Source organism: Petromyzon marinus, chromosome 15 (assembly GCF_048934315.1).
Source record: "Petromyzon marinus isolate PM22_M1 ecotype Great Lakes invasive population chromosome 15, UKy_Petmar_22M1.pri1.0, whole genome shotgun sequence".
Lineage (NCBI taxonomy): Eukaryota > Metazoa > Chordata > Hyperoartia > Petromyzontiformes > Petromyzontidae > Petromyzon > Petromyzon marinus.
In genome coordinates this window covers 17,716,835-17,735,385 of record NC_133681.1, presented here as the reverse complement: position 1 = coordinate 17,735,385, position 18,551 = coordinate 17,716,835, and the positions used below count along the sequence as shown (strand labels likewise).

At 48.3% G+C, this 18,551-nt stretch overlaps 1 pseudogene; it reads right to left on the bottom strand.

The window, feature by feature from the left end:
* Positions 1 to 1,860: 1,860 nt before the first annotated feature.
* LOC142924656 (pre-miRNA 5'-monophosphate methyltransferase-like) lies at positions 1,861 to 17,815 on the bottom strand (annotated as a pseudogene).
* Positions 17,816 to 18,551: the final 736 nt, after the last annotated feature.

The following is an 18,551-nucleotide window of genomic DNA, read 5'->3' as shown; positions in this document are numbered from 1 at the left end:
TCCCTCAATTTTCCAACACAGCCTTGAGCAGTCCCTACACGACACACCAGATGGAAGCGTGGAGACAAAGTGGGCATACATCAGAGACGCCATCTTTAATGCAGCCATCAATAGCTTCGGCAAGCAGACAAGGCGGAACACAGACTGGTTTGAGGAACACCTGGCTATATTGGAACCCATCCTCCAAGCCAAACGCATGGCGCTCTTGAAGTACAAGCAAGTCCCAAGTACAGGATCGTTAAGGGCACTGAAAGCTGCTCGCAGTGCAGCTCAAACGACCGCCAGACGCTGTGCCAACAACTACTGGGTGAATCTCAGTAGTAGGATCCAACTCGCCTCTGACACTGGCAATATCCGTGCCATGTATGAAGGCATCAAGACAGCCTTTGGTCCAAACATCAGGAGGACTGCCCCCCTTAAATCCAGCACAGGGGCCATCATCACTGATAAACAAGAGCAAATGGCCAGGTGGGTAGAACACTACTCAGAGCTCTACTCACGAGACAACGGTGTAGTAGCTTTAGAACACTTGAGTCTTAAACTGAGGAATAGGGAAGGGGAGTTGTCCCATATCTGGGGCCCCCTCATGAATGCCACTCCAGAGACCCTGAGTTTACTTGACTAAACTGGAAATTAGACTGACTCCCCTCCCTCCCACACACGATAATTCACACCTGCTTAACCAGCCCCATGCATAACCAGCCCCATGCATAACCAGCCCAATGCATAACCAGCCCCATGCATAACCAGCCCCATGCATAACCAGCCCCATGCATAACCAGCCCCATGCATAACCAGCCCCATGCATAAGCAGCCCCATGCATAACCAGCCCCATGCATAACCAGCCCCATGCATAACCAGCCCCATGCTTAACCAGCTCCATACACAACCAGCTGCTTCCTGACGTATGTACGAAAAAAAACTCACTAACTTGTAAGATTCTTTCATGATTGAAATTATAATTTTGGATGGTCGGTGACATTGTATGCTTGTGCGAGGCAGGACACTAAGTGCATGGCTATGAATAACAGACGTGTCATAACATTCCGCCACCGCAAAGATTGTTCCATTGCAGCAGTTACAGCAAATGATCAGATTCCACTTCAAGCAATCTAATCAGGCACCAATGCTGCTGCGTACCCTGTTTGCAGTAGGTACAACGGAGAAGTGTCATCTCCATGGGTCTCATCACACTGGTTTGGCCTCAAACAGTTACCATTTAAAGATATTGGTCCAAGATTATCAGTAACATTGGGTAAGCATTATTTTTGTCCGTAGATATTTTTTCTAGATGTTTACTTTGAGAGCAGCTGTAAGCAGTGAAGTTCCATAGCCGACTCAGCCAAGCGGATTAAAGAAAAACGTGAAAGAGCCCATCGGCATCAACACCAGTAACGGCACAACACAAGTCCCATTCAGCAGACGAGCAACTCTTGCCGACAGTGCGATCGATGCTTCCGCTCAAGTTGCTGGGCTCTTCCCACCAGCGTGCAGGAAAATGCTACGAGCAGCTCTTCTCGGCAGTCATCATCGTTTGCGATGGCCAATCCGAAGATTTTTTTTTCAGCAATCAAATCCCGCTTGTCTAACTTTTCACCCTTAACTGCTGAAACATATCTATCAAACAGAGCATTGCACGCTAGTTGCCACTCGGTCGTGGTGATATCGCAACGGCACTTATGTCAGTCTGAGGGCACTCTGCAAACCGTGCATATAGACAACACAACAAAGATATTTATGGAGCGGAGGGAGCTCACTGGACAGGAACATGGGATGGATTGCCTCCATACCAGATGTTGTGGTTAATGGGAGGATGAATGGCAATTATGACTTCACACAATTACAATGCACCCATCAACTATTTACAATGTTCAGATTTTATTTCACAATAAATATAAAAGTGGCGTATCCAAAACATTTACATGTGCATTTCAATAATATTTCAGATGCACGTGGAAATCCAAAGGAAACAGGGACATAGTTCACCTTTACAAAGCAGCCTCCACTGTCACATCATGAGCTGCCTTAAATTATTTGAGGAAAATCGCATGTGAAGAGGAAATATTTCTGTATGTCTTCCATGGCCTGGGTTTGATATAATTTTCAAAATGCCTCCTCCAAACAATGATTTGAAGTTGGTGATATTCATTTTCCATTTTATGAGATGCTGTTGTCCCATTTATTAAAAAAAAACATTCATTCCCTTTATCATAAATGATTCTGGTTGGGTCCTTCAAAACTGACAACTCTTTTTGCATACAATTTTATTTTCAAAGGTACAAAAAAGGTACGTTTTGCATTGTTGTCACTTTATATATATAATATTCTGATAAATTATAACACGTTTTCAACAACATGCTGCATTTACACGCACGACGAGAAAACAATGTACCATCAACAAATAAAGGTGTTAAAAACTGACAAACACTTAACATTTCCGACCACGAATTCTCTCCAAATAGGCAACAGATCCTCGAAGGCCACAGCAGCAACGCAGTTTCAATCGGTACTTTTGTCAATGCATCCCAAGGCCACTCCCGTTCGTCCAAACAGCAGCAGGGACCGCCCCCACTCGGTGCTGCCCAGGCTGGACAGCAAGCGCATGTCTCCCTCCTCTCCCAGCAAGGCGGCCAGCTCATCGGCCTCCGCGCGGCCGCCACCGCCGCCAGCCCCACGCAGGAGCCGCAGATCCGGCAGGAGGGGGAACTCGGCCAGCCCCAGACGGCGCAGGCGGCGCGCGGCCGCTCGGTAGCACCTCCACGGCTGCGGCTCGACCAACAGGAAGGTGGCGGTGCGCGCGGCGGCCGCGAGGAAACGCCGCAGGCCGGCATCGCCGTGGTGCAGGTGAATCCACATCATCACCGACATGCACAGGCACAGGTCAAAGCGCGCCCGGCCGTGGCGTCGCAGGAAGGCGTCCAGCGCGGCGTCTCGTGCTGCGGTGTCCATGAAGTCAAACGCCTCGTAGGCGATGACGTCCGGGTGAGGATTGTCGCCCCGCGCACGCTCCACCAGATCGGCGTCCAGGTCGCATGCCAGCACAGATAGCGGCAGCACGCGGGCAACCTGCCCAGAGCGTCCACCCTCGGGCTGGTCCAGCCCCGTCAGGTGCCGATACACAGCCACCGTCAGCTCCTGCGAGAAAACACGAGGACACCGGTGGCGGGTTTGTTTCTTTGCTGGAGAATGTCGTAAAAAAACAGACGTGATGCGAGGATGGAGTACTTCATTATTCAAAATGAAAATAAGTTAATACCTCAGTGGGCTTTGCCCGGTAGGATGGGGATGGTTTAGTTTTATTTGTATGTGTTTGGGTGATGTGTTTACCTCTCTTGCACTTTGCACTACTATCATGTTTTGTATTTTTTGTTGTTGTAACGTTCTTACCCTCCTTCTACTGGACGTCTGCGAAAAAGAGCTTTATCGCTCATCGCATTCCTCCAGTATGAATATTTAGATTCTGGCCACAGTATTAGATGCAACTTTATTCAATACAAACCTATGACGCAGTGATTCTAGGTCAAAAAATCCAACGAGACTAAGTTCGATGTTCAGCTACTGACATGAATGCAACTTTAAATATCTAATAAACGCCTCAAACCGGTGATATGTCTGAACCAGTCCTTGACACGCACCTTCAGCAACCTTGATTGCCAAAACCACCCGTGACCAACATGGCATGGCATAGGCCTTCATCCAGCAGTTAATTGACAAAAAGTCTGGAGCTAATGATGAATTTCCATGACTCACGTGTTTGACACTCACATAATGATGAACAACGCGCATATGGGGTAGTGTATTCCATCTGTGGGAGAAAGGTGAAAATGCATTTTTGTAAACATGTCTCAGGCCCATGGCCACCCGCACTACCCCACTGTGACTAGTACACCCCTACACTACCACACAGTGACTAGTACACTACCACACTACCACACAGTGACTAGTACACTACCACACTACCACACAGTGACTAGTACACTACCACACTACCACACAATGACTAGTACACCCCCACACTACCACACAGTGACTAGTACACTACCACACTACCACACAGTGACTAGTACACCTCAACACTACCACACAGTGACTAGTACACCTCAACACTACCACACAGTGACTAGTACACTACCACACTACCACACAGTGACTAGTACACCCCCACACTACCACACAGTGACTAGTACACCTCAACACTACCACACAGTGACTAGTACACTACCACACTACCACAGTGACTAGTACACTACCACACAGTGACTAGTACACCCCCACACTACCACACAGTGACTAGTACACTACCACACTACCCTACAGTGAATAGTACACTACCACACTACCACACAGTGACTAGTACACCCCCACACTACCACACAGTGACTAGTACACTACCACACTACCCTACAGTGAGTTGTACACCCCCACACTACCACACTGTGACTAGTACACCCCCACACTACCACACAGTGACTAGTACACCCCCACACTACCACACAGTGACTAGTACACCCCCACACTACCACACAGTGACTAGTACACCCCCACACTACCACACAGTGACAAGTACACTCCCACACAGTGACTAGTACACCCCCACACTACCACACAGTGACTAGTACACCACCACACAGTGACTAGTACACCAACACACTACCACACAGTGACTAGTACACCCCCACACTACCACACAGTGACTAGTACACCCCCACACTACCACAGTGACTAGTACACTACCACACAGTGACTAGTACATTACCACACTACCACACAGTGACTAGTACACCAACACACTACCACACAGTGACTAGTACACTACCACACTACCACAGGGACTAGTACACTACCACACTACCACAGTGACTATTACACTACCACACTACCACAGTGACTAGTACACTACCACACAGTGACTAGTACACCCTCACACTACCACACAGTGACTAGTACACCCCCACACTACCTCACAGTGACTAGTACACCCCCACACTACCACACAGTGACTAGTACACCCCCACACTACCACACAGTGACTAGTACACTACCACACCACCACACAGTGACTAGTACACCCCCACACAGTGACTAGTACACTACCACACTACCACACAGTGACTAGTACACCCCCACACAGTGACTAGTACACTACCACACTACCACACAGTGACTAGTACACTACCACACTACCACACAGTGACTAGTACACTACCACACAGTGACTAGTACACTACCACACAGTGACTAGTACACCCCCACACTACCACACAGTGACTAGTACACTACTACACTACCACACAGTGACTAGTACACCCCGACACTACCACACAGTGACTAGTACACGCACACACTACCGCACAGTGACTAGTACACCCCCACACTACCACACAGTGACTAGTACACAACCACACTACTACATAGTGACTAGTACACTACCACACTACCACACAGTGACTAGTACACCCCCACACTACTACACAGTGACTAGTACACTACCACACTATCACACAGTGACTAGTACACTAACACACTACTACACAGTGACTAGTACACTACCACACTACCTCACAGTGACTAGTACACTAACACACTACCATAGTGACTAGTACACCCCCACACAGTGACTAGTACACTACCACACAGTGACTAGTACACTACCACACTACCACAGTGACTAGTAAACTACCACACAGTGACGAGTACACTACCACACTACCACACAGTGACTAGTACACTACCACACTACCACACAGTGACTAGTACACTACCACACTACCACACAGTGACTAGTACACTACCACACTACCACACAGTGACTAGTACACTACCACACAGTAACTAGTACACTACCACACAGTGACTAGTACACTACCACACTACCACAGTGACTAGTACACTACCATAGTGACTAGTACACCCCCACACAGTGACTAGTACACTACCACACAGTGACTAGTACACTACCACACAGTGACTAGTACACTACCACACAGTGACTAGTACACTACCACACTACCACAGTGACTAGTACACTACCACACTACCATAGTGACTAGTACACCCCCACACAGTGACTAGTACACTACCACACTACTACACAGTGACTAGTACACTACCACACAGTGACTAGTACACTACAACACTACTACACAGTGACTAGTACACTACCACACTACTACACAGTGACTAGTACACTACCACACTACCATACAGTGACTAGTACACCCCCACACTACTACACAATGACTAGTACACTACCACACTATCACACAGTGACTAGTACACTAACACACTACTACACAGTGACTAGTACACTATCACACTACTACACAGTGACTAGTACACTACCACACTACTACGCAGTGACTAGTACACTACCACACTACCACACAGTGGCTAGTACACCCCCACACTACTACACAATGACTAGTACACTACCACACTATCACACAGTGACTAGTACACTAACACACTACCATAGTGACTAGTACACCACCACACAGTGACTATTACACTACCACACAGTGACTAGTACACTACCACACTACCACAGTGACTAGTACACTACCACACAGTGACTAGTACACTACCACACTACCACACAGTGACTAGTACACTACCACACTACCACACAGTGACTAGTACACTACCACACAGTGACTAGTACACTACCACACAGTGACTAGTACACTACCACACTACCACAGTGACTAGTACACTACCATAGTGACTAGTACACCCCCACACAGTGACTAGTACACTACCACACAGTGACTAGTACACTACCACACAGTGACTAGTACACTACCACACTACCACACAGTGACTAGTACACTACCACACAGTGACTAGTACACTACCACACTACCACAGTGACTAGTACACTACCATACTACCATAGTGACTAGTACACCCCCACAGAGTGACTAGTACACTACCAAACAGTGACTAGTACACTACCACACTACTACACAGTGACTAGTACACTACCACACAGTGACTAGTACACTACCACACTACTACACAGTGACTAGTACACTACCACACAGTGACTAGTACACTACCACACTACTACACAGTGACTAGTACACTACCACACAGTGACTAGTACACTACCACACTACCACACAGTGACTAGTACACCCCCACACTACCACACAGTGACTAGTACACTACCACACAGTGACTAGTACACTACCACACTACCACACAGTGACTAGTACACTACCACACTACTACACAGTGACTAGTACACTACCACACTACCACACAGTGACTAGTACACTACCACACCGTGACATGTACACTACCAGACAGTGACTAGTACACTACCACACAGTGACTAGTACACTACCACACTACCACACAGTGACTAGTACACTACCACACTACTACACAGTGACTAGTACACTACCACACAGTGACTAGTACACTACCACACAGTGACTAGTACACTACCACACTACCACACAGTGACTAGTACACTACCACACTACCACACAGTGACTAGTACACTACCACACTACCACACAGTGACTAGTACACTACCACACTACCACACAATGACTAGTACACCCCCACACTACCACACAGTGACTAGTACACTACCACACTACCACACAGTGACTAGTACACCTCAACACTACCACACAGTGACTAGTACACCTCAACACTACCACACAGTGACTAGTACACTACCACACTACCACACAGTGACTAGTACACCCCCACACTACCACACAGTGACTAGTACACCTCAACACTACCACACAGTGATTAGTACACTACCACACTACCACAGTGACTAGTACACTACCACACAGTGACTTGTACACCCCCACACTACCTCTACCACACAGTGACTAGTACACTACCACACTACCCTACAGTGACTAGTACACTACCACACTACCCTACAGTGACTAGTACACCCCCACACTACCACACTGTGACTAGTACACCCCCACACTACCACACAGTGACTAGTACACCCCCACACTACCACACAGTGACTAGTACACCCCCACACTACCACAGAGTGACTAGTACACCCCCCACACTACCACACAGTGACTAGTACACTACCACACAGTGACTAGTACACCCCCACACTACCACACAGTGACTAGTGCACCACCACACAGTGACTAGTACACCAACACACTACCACACAGTGACTAGTACACCCCCACACTACCACACAGCGACTAGTACACCCCCACACTACCACAGTGACTAGTACACTACCACACAGTGACTAGTATACTACCACACTACCACACAGTGACTAGTACACTAACACACTACCACACAGTGACTAGTACACTACCACACTACCACAGTGACTAGTACACTACCACACAGTGACTAGTACACCGCCACACTACCACACAGTGACTAGTACACCCCCACACTACCACACAGTGACTAGTACACCCCCACACTACCTCACAGTGACTAGTACACCCCCACACTACCACACAGTGACTAGTACACCCCCACACTACCACACAGTGACTAGTACACTACCACACCACCACACAGTGACTAGTACACCCCCACACAGTGACTAGTACACTACCACACCACCACACAGTGACTAGTACACCCCCACACAGTGACTAGTACACTACCACACCACCACACAGTGACTAGTACACCCCCACACTACCACACAGTGACTAGTACACTACCACACCACCACACAGTGACTAGTACACCCCCACACAGTGACTAGTACACTACCACACCACCACACAGTGGCTAGTACACCCCCACACTACCACACAGTGATTAGTGCACTACCACACTACCACACAGTGACTAGTACACTACCACACTACCACACAGTGACTAGTACACTACCACACAGTGACTAGTACACTACCACACAGTGACAAGTACACTACCACACTACCACAGTGACTAGTACACTACCACACTACCATAGTGACTAGTACACCCCCACACAGTGACTAGTACACTACCACACAGTGACTAGGACACTACCACACAGTGACTAGTACACTACCACACTACCACACAGTGACTAGTACACTACCACACAGTGACTAGTACACTACCACACTACCACAGCGACTAGTACACTACCACACTACCATAGTGACTAGTACACCCCCACACAGTGACTAGTACACTACCACACAGTGACTAGTACACTACCACACTACTACACAGTGACTAGTACACTACCACACAGTGACTAGTACACTACCACACTACTACACAGTGACTAGTACACTACCACACAGTGACTAGTACACTACCACACTACCACACAGTGACTAGTACACCCCCACACTACCACACAGTGACTAGTACACTACCACACAGTGACTAGTACACTACCACACTACCACACAGTGACTAGTACACTACCACACTACTACACAGTGACTAGTACACTACCACACTACCACACAGTGACTAGTACACTACCACACCATGACTAGTACACTACCAGACAGTGACTAGTACACTACCACACAGTGACTAGTACACTACCACACTAGCACACAGTGACTAGTACACTACCACACTACTACACAGTGACTAGTACACTACCACACAGTGACTAGTACACTACCACACAGTGACTAGTACACTACCACACTACCACACAGTGACTAGTACACTACCACACTACTACACAGTGACTAGTACACTACCACACAGTGACTAGTACACTACCACACAGTGACTAGTACACTACCACACTACCACACAGTGACTAGTACACTACCACACTATCACACAGTGACTAGTACACTAACACACTACTACACAGTGACTAGTACACTACCACACTACCTCACAGTGACTAGTACACTAACACACTACCATAGTGACTAGTACACCCCCACACAGTGACTAGTACACTACCACACAGTGACTAGTACACTACCACACAGTGACTAGTACACTACCACACTACCACAGTGACTAGTAAACTACCACACAGTGACGAGTACACTACCACACTACCACACAGTGACTAGTACACTACCACACTACCACACAGTGACTAGTACACTACCACACTACCACACAGTGACTAGTACACTACCACACAGTGACTAGTACACTACCACACAGTGACTAGTACACTACCACACAGTGACTAGTACACTACCACACTACCACAGTGACTAGTACACTACCATAGTGACTAGTACACCCCCACACAGTGACTAGTACACTACCACACAGTGACTAGTACACTACCACACAGTGACTAGTACACTACCACACAGTGACTAGTACACTACCACACTACCACAGTGACTAGTACACTACCACACTACCATAGTGACTAGTACACCCCCACACAGTGACTAGTACACTACCACACTACTACACAGTGACTAGTACACTACCACACAGTGACTAGTACACTACCACACTACTACACAGTGACTAGTACACTACCACACTACTACACAGTGACTAGTACACTACCACACTACCACACAGTGACTAGTACACCCCCACACTACTACACAATGACTAGTACACTACCACACTATCACACAGTGACTAGTACACTAACACACTACTACACAGTGACTAGTACACTACCACACTACCTCACAGTGACTAGTACACTAACACACTACCATAGTGACTAGTACACCACCACACAGTGACTATTACACTACCACACAGTGACTAGTACACTACCACACTACCACAGTGACTAGTACACTACCACACAGTGACTAGTACACTACCACACTACCACACAGTGACTAGTACACTACCACACTACCACACAGTGACTAGTACACTACCACACAGTGACTAGTACACTACCACACAGTGACTAGTACACTACCACACTACCACAGTGACTAGTACACTACCATAGTGACTAGTACACCCCCACACAGTGACTAGTACACTACCACACAGTGACTAGTACACTACCACACAGTGACTAGTACACTACCACACTACCACACAGTGACTAGTACACTACCACACAGTGACTAGTACACTACCACACTACCACAGTGACTAGTACACTACCATACTACCATAGTGACTAGTACACCCCCACAGAGTGACTAGTACACTACCAAACAGTGACTAGTACACTACCACACTACTACACAGTGACTAGTACACTACCACACAGTGACTAGTACACTACCACACTACTACACAGTGACTAGTACACTACCACACAGTGACTAGTACACTACCACACTACTACACAGTGACTAGTACACTACCACACAGTGACTAGTACACTACCACACTACCACACAGTGACTAGTACACCCCCACACTACCACACAGTGACTAGTACACTCCCACACAGTGACTAGTACACTACCACACTACCACACAGTGACTAGTACACTACCACACTACTACACAGTGACTAGTACACTACCACACTACCACACAGTGACTAGTACACTACCACACCGTGACATGTACACTACCAGACAGTGACTAGTACACTACCACACAGTGACTAGTACACTACCACACTACCACACAGTGACTAGTACACTACCACACTACTACACAGTGACTAGTACACTACCACACAGTGACTAGTACACTACCACACAGTGACTAGTACACTACCACACTACCACACAGTGACTAGTACACTACCACACTACCACACAGTGACTAGTACACTACCACACTACCACACAGTGACTAGTACACTACCACACTACCACACAATGACTAGTACACCCCCACACTACCACACAGTGACTAGTACACTACCACACTACCACACAGTGACTAGTACACCTCAACACTACCACACAGTGACTAGTACACCTCAACACTACCACACAGTGACTAGTACACTACCACACTACCACACAGTGACTAGTACACCCCCACACTACCACACAGTGACTAGTACACCTCAACACTACCACACAGTGATTAGTACACTACCACACTACCACAGTGACTAGTACACTACCACACAGTGACTTGTCCACCCCCACACTACCACACAGTGACTAGTACACTACCACACTACCCTACAGTGACTAGTACACTACCACACTACCCTACAGTGACTAGTACACCCCCACACTACCACACTGTGACTAGTACACCCCCACACTACCACACAGTGACTAGTACACCCCCACACTACCACACAGTGACTAGTACACCCCCACACTACCACACAGTGACTAGTACACCCCCCACACTACCACACAGTGACTAGTACACTACCACACAGTGACTAGTACACCCCCACACTACCACACAGTGAATAGTGCACCACCACACAGTGACTAGTACACCAACACACTACCACACAGTGACTAGTACACCCCCACACTACCACACAGCGACTAGTACACCCCCACACTACCACAGTGACTAGTACACTACCACACAGTGACTAGTATACTACCACACTACCACACAGTGACTAGTACACTAACACACTACCCCACAGTGACTAGTACACTACCACAGTGACTAGTACACTACCACACAGTGACTAGTACACCCCCACACTACCACACAGTGACTAGTACACCCCCACACTACCACACAGTGACTAGTACACCCCCACACTACCTCACAGTGACTAGTACACCCCCACACTACCACACAGTGACTAGTACACCCCCACACTACCACACAGTGACTAGTACACTACCACACCACCACACAGTGACTAGTACACCCCCACACAGTGACTAGTACACTACCACACCACCACACAGTGACTAGTACACCCCCACACAGTGACTAGTACACTACCACACCACCACACAGTGACTAGTACACCCCCACACTACCACACAGTGACTAGTACACTACCACACCACCACACAGTGACTAGTACACCCCCACACAGTGACTAGTACACTACCACACCACCACACAGTGGCTAGTACACCCCCACACTACCACACAGTGATTAGTGCACTACCACACTACCACACAGTGACTAGTACACTACCACACTACCACACAGTGACTAGTACACTACCACACAGTGACTAGTACACTACCACACAGTGACTAGTACACTACCACACTACCACAGTGACTAGTACACTACCACACTACCATAGTGACTAGTACACCCCCACACAGTGACTAGTACACTACCACACAGTGACTACTACACTACCACACAGTGACTAGTACACTACCACACTACCACAGTGACTAGTACACTACCATAGTGACTAGTACACCCCCACACAGTGACTAGTACACTACCACACAGTGACTAGTACACTACCACACAGTGACTAGTACACTACCACACAGTGACTAGTACACTACCACACTACCACAGTGACTAGTACACTACCACACTACCATAGTGACTAGTACACCCCCACACAGTGACTAGTACACTACCACACTACTACACAGTGACTAGTACACTACCACACAGTGACTAGTACACTACCACACTACTACACAGTGACTAGTACACTACCACACTACTACACAGTGACTAGTACACTACCACACTACCACACAGTGACTAGTACACCCCCACACTACTACACAATGACTAGTACACTACCACACTATCACACAGTGACTAGTACACTAACACACTACTACACAGTGACTAGTACACTACCACACTACCTCACAGTGACTAGTACACTAACACACTACCATAGTGACTAGTACACCACCACACAGTGACTATTACACTACCACACAGTGACTAGTACACTACCACACTACCACAGTGACTAGTACACTACCACACAGTGACTAGTACACTACCACACTACCACACAGTGACTAGTACACTACCACACTACCACACAGTGACTAGTACACTACCACACAGTGACTAGTACACTACCACACAGTGACTAGTACACTACCACACTACCACAGTGACTAGTACACTACCATAGTGACTAGTACACCCCCACACAGTGACTAGTACACTACCACACAGTGACTAGTACACTACCACACAGTGACTAGTACACTACCACACTACCACACAGTGACTAGTACACTACCACACAGTGACTAGTACACTACCACACTACCACAGTGACTAGTACACTACCATACTACCATAGTGACTAGTACACCCCCACAGAGTGACTAGTACACTACCAAACAGTGACTAGTACACTACCACACTACTACACAGTGACTAGTACACTACCACACAGTGACTAGTACACTACCACACTACTACACAGTGACTAGTACACTACCACACAGTGACTAGTACACTACCACACTACTACACAGTGACTAGTACACTACCACACAGTGACTAGTACACTACCACACTACCACACAGTGACTAGTACACCCCCACACTACCACACAGTGACTAGTACACTCCCACACAGTGACTAGTACACTACCACACTACCACACAGTGACTAGTACACTACCACACTACTACACAGTGACTAGTACACTACCACACTACCACACAGTGACTAGTACACTACCACACCGTGACATGTACACTACCAGACAGTGACTAGTACACTACCACACAGTGACTAGTACACTACCACACTACCACACAGTGACTAGTACACTACCACACTACTACACAGTGACTAGTACACTACCACACAGTGACTAGTACACTACCACACAGTGACTAGTACACTACCACACTACCACACAGTGACTAGTACACTACCACACTACCACACAGTGACTAGTACACTACCACACTACCACACAGTGACTAGTACACCACCACACTACCACACAATGACTAGTACACCCCCACACTACCACACAGTGACTAGTACACTACCACACTACCACACAGTGACTAGTACACCTCAACACTACCACACAGTGACTAGTACACCTCAACACTACCACACAGTGACTAGTACACTACCACACTACCACACAGTGACTAGTACACCCCCACACTACCACACAGTGACTAGTACACCTCAACACTACCACACAGTGATTAGTACACTACCACACTACCACAGTGACTAGTACACTACCACACAGTGACTTGTCCACCCCCACACTACCACACAGTGACTAGTACACTACCACACTACCCTACAGTGACTAGTACACTACCACACTACCCTACAGTGACTAGTACACCCCCACACTACCACACTGTGACTAGTACACCCCCACACTACCACACAGTGACTAGTACACCCCCACACTACCACACAGTGACTAGTACACCCCCACACTACCACACAGTGACTAGTACACCCCCCACACTACCACACAGTGACTAGTACACTACCACACAGTGACTAGTACACCCCCACACTACCACACAGTGAATAGTGCACCACCACACAGTGACTAGTACACCAACACACTACCACACAGTGACTAGTACACCCCCACACTACCACACAGCGACTAGTACACCCCCACACTACCACAGTGACTAGTACACTACCACACAGTGACTAGTATACTACCACACTACCACACAGTGACTAGTACACTAACACACTACCCCACAGTGACTAGTACACTACCACAGTGACTAGTACACTACCACACAGTGACTAGTACACCCCCACACTACCACACAGTGACTAGTACACCCCCACACTACCACACAGTGACTAGTACACCCCCACACTACCTCACAGTGACTAGTACACCCCCACACTACCACACAGTGACTAGTACACCCCCACACTACCACACAGTGACTAGTACACTACCACACCACCACACAGTGACTAGTACACCCCCACACAGTGACTAGTACACTACCACACCACCACACAGTGACTAGTACACCCCCACACAGTGACTAGTACACTACCACACCACCACACAGTGACTAGTACACCCCCACACTACCACACAGTGACTAGTACACTACCACACCACCACACAGTGACTAGTACACCCCCACACAGTGACTAGTACACTACCACACCACCACACAGTGGCTAGTACACCCCCACACTACCACACAGTGATTAGTGCACTACCACACTACCACACAGTGACTAGTACACTACCACACTACCACACAGTGACTAGTACACTACCACACAGTGACTAGTACACTACCACACAGTGACTAGTACACTACCACACTACCACAGTGACTAGTACACTACCACACTACCATAGTGACTAGTACACCCCCACACAGTGACTAGTACACTACCACACAGTGACTACTACACTACCACACAGTGACCAGTACACTACCACACTACCACACAGTGACTAGTACACTACCACACAGTGACTAGTACACTACCACACTACCACAGCGACTAGTACACTACCACACTACCATAGTGACTAGTACACCCCCACACAGTGACTAGTACACTACCACACAGTGACTAGTACTCTACCACACTACTACACAGTGACTAGTACACTACCACACAGTGACTAGTACACTACCACACTACTACACAGTGACTAGTACACTACCACACAGTGACTAGTACACTACCACACTACCACACAGTGACTAGTACACCCCCACACTACCACACAGTGACTAGTACACTACCACACAGTGACTAGTACACTACCACACTACCACACAGTGACTAGTACACTACCACACTACTACACAGTGACTAGTACACTACCACACTACCACACAGTGACTAGTACACTACCACACCGTGACTAGTACACTACCAGACAGTGACTAGTACACTACCACACAGTGACTAGTACACTACCACACTAGCACACAGTGACTAGTACACTACCACACTACTACACAGTGACTAGTACACTACCACACAGTGACTAGTACACTACCACACAGTGACTAGTACACTACCACACTAGCACACAGTGACTAGTACACTACCACACTACTACACAGTGACTAGTACACTACCACACAGTGACTAGTACACTACCACACAGTGACTAGTACACTACCACACTACCACACAGTGACTAGTACACTACCACACTACCACACAGTGACTAGTACACTACCACACTACCACACAGTGACTAGTACACTACCACACAGTGACTAGTACACCCCCACACTACCACACAGTGACTAGTACACTACCACACAGTGACTAGTACACTACCACACTACCACAGTGACTAGTACACTACCACACTACCACAGTGACTAGTACACTACCACAGTGACTAGTACACTACCACACTACCACAGTGACTAGTACACTACCACACTACCACAGTGACTAGTACACTACCATAGTGACTAGTACACTACCACACTACCACACAGTGACTAGTACACTACCACACTACTACACAGTGACTAGTACACTACCACACTACCACAGTGACTAGTACACTACCATAGTGACTAGTACACTATACCACACTGGGACTGGACGAGTCTCACAGCCACGGCTTTGTTCGAGTGAACGTCCCGAGAGTTTCAGAACCTTCCCCAGCGGTCGACGTCCTCAGCCCCGTCCGTGGTAACGTGGAGTTGCGCTCACCCCGCTGTTGCAGCCCATGTCCAGGGCGAGGAACGGCGGCGCGGACTCCGGCAGGAGCCGCCTCAGAAGCTCGCGGGGCAGCAGCGCGACGCGTCGAGCCGGGGGGTTGAAGGCCGCCTAGTTGATGAAGTTCCCGTTTGGAGCCGCGCCTGGCTCCCTCTTCCTCGGGGCCCCGGGCGCTGCCATCTCCTCCCCGCCGTCCTCCTTCTTAATCTCCTCCTCGTCCTCCTCTTTCCTCGCCTCCATCCCTGTGGAGGCCGTAAGCGAGGAGGCTGTCAGGCGGGATCGGCACAAGCAAAAGGAGGGGAGCGGGACGCGCGAGTGTGTGGAGGCACAGTCAGCCATGTTACGTGGGGAAGTAAACACTGTGGAGACAGAGTCAGCCATGTTACGTGGGGAAGTAAACACTGTGGAGACAGAGTCAGCCATGTTACGTGGGGAAGTAAACACTGTGGAGGCAGTCAGCCATGTTACGTGGGGAAGTGAACACCGTAGAGGCACAGTCAGCCATGTCACGTGGGGAAGTGAACACCGTGGAGGCAGTCAGCCATGTCACGTGGGGAAGTGAACATTGTGGAGGCAGTCAGCCATGTTACGTGGGGAAGTGAACATTGTGGAGGCAGTCAGCCATGTTACGTGGGGAAGTGAACATTGTGGAGGCAGTCAGCCATGTTACGTGGGGAAGTGAACATTGTGGAGGCAGTCAGCCATGTTACGTGGGGAAGTGAACACCGTGGAGGCAGTCAGCCATGTTACGTGGGGAAGTGAACACTGTGGAGGTAGTCAGCCATGTTACGTGGGGAAGTGAACACCGTGGAGGCAGTCAGCCATGTTACGTGGGGAAGTGAACACTGTGGAGGTAGTCAGCCATGTTACGTGGGGAAGTGAACACTGGAGGCAGTCAGCCATGTTACGTGGGGAAGTCAACACTGTGGAGGCATAGTCAGCCATGTTACGTGGGGAAGCGAACACCGTGGAGACAGTCAGCCATGTTACGTGGGGAAGTAAACACCGTGGAGACAGAGTCAGCCATGTTATGTGGGGAAGTCAACGACGTGGATGAAAATTCCGCCATGTTACGTCGGGAAGTGATCAACGTG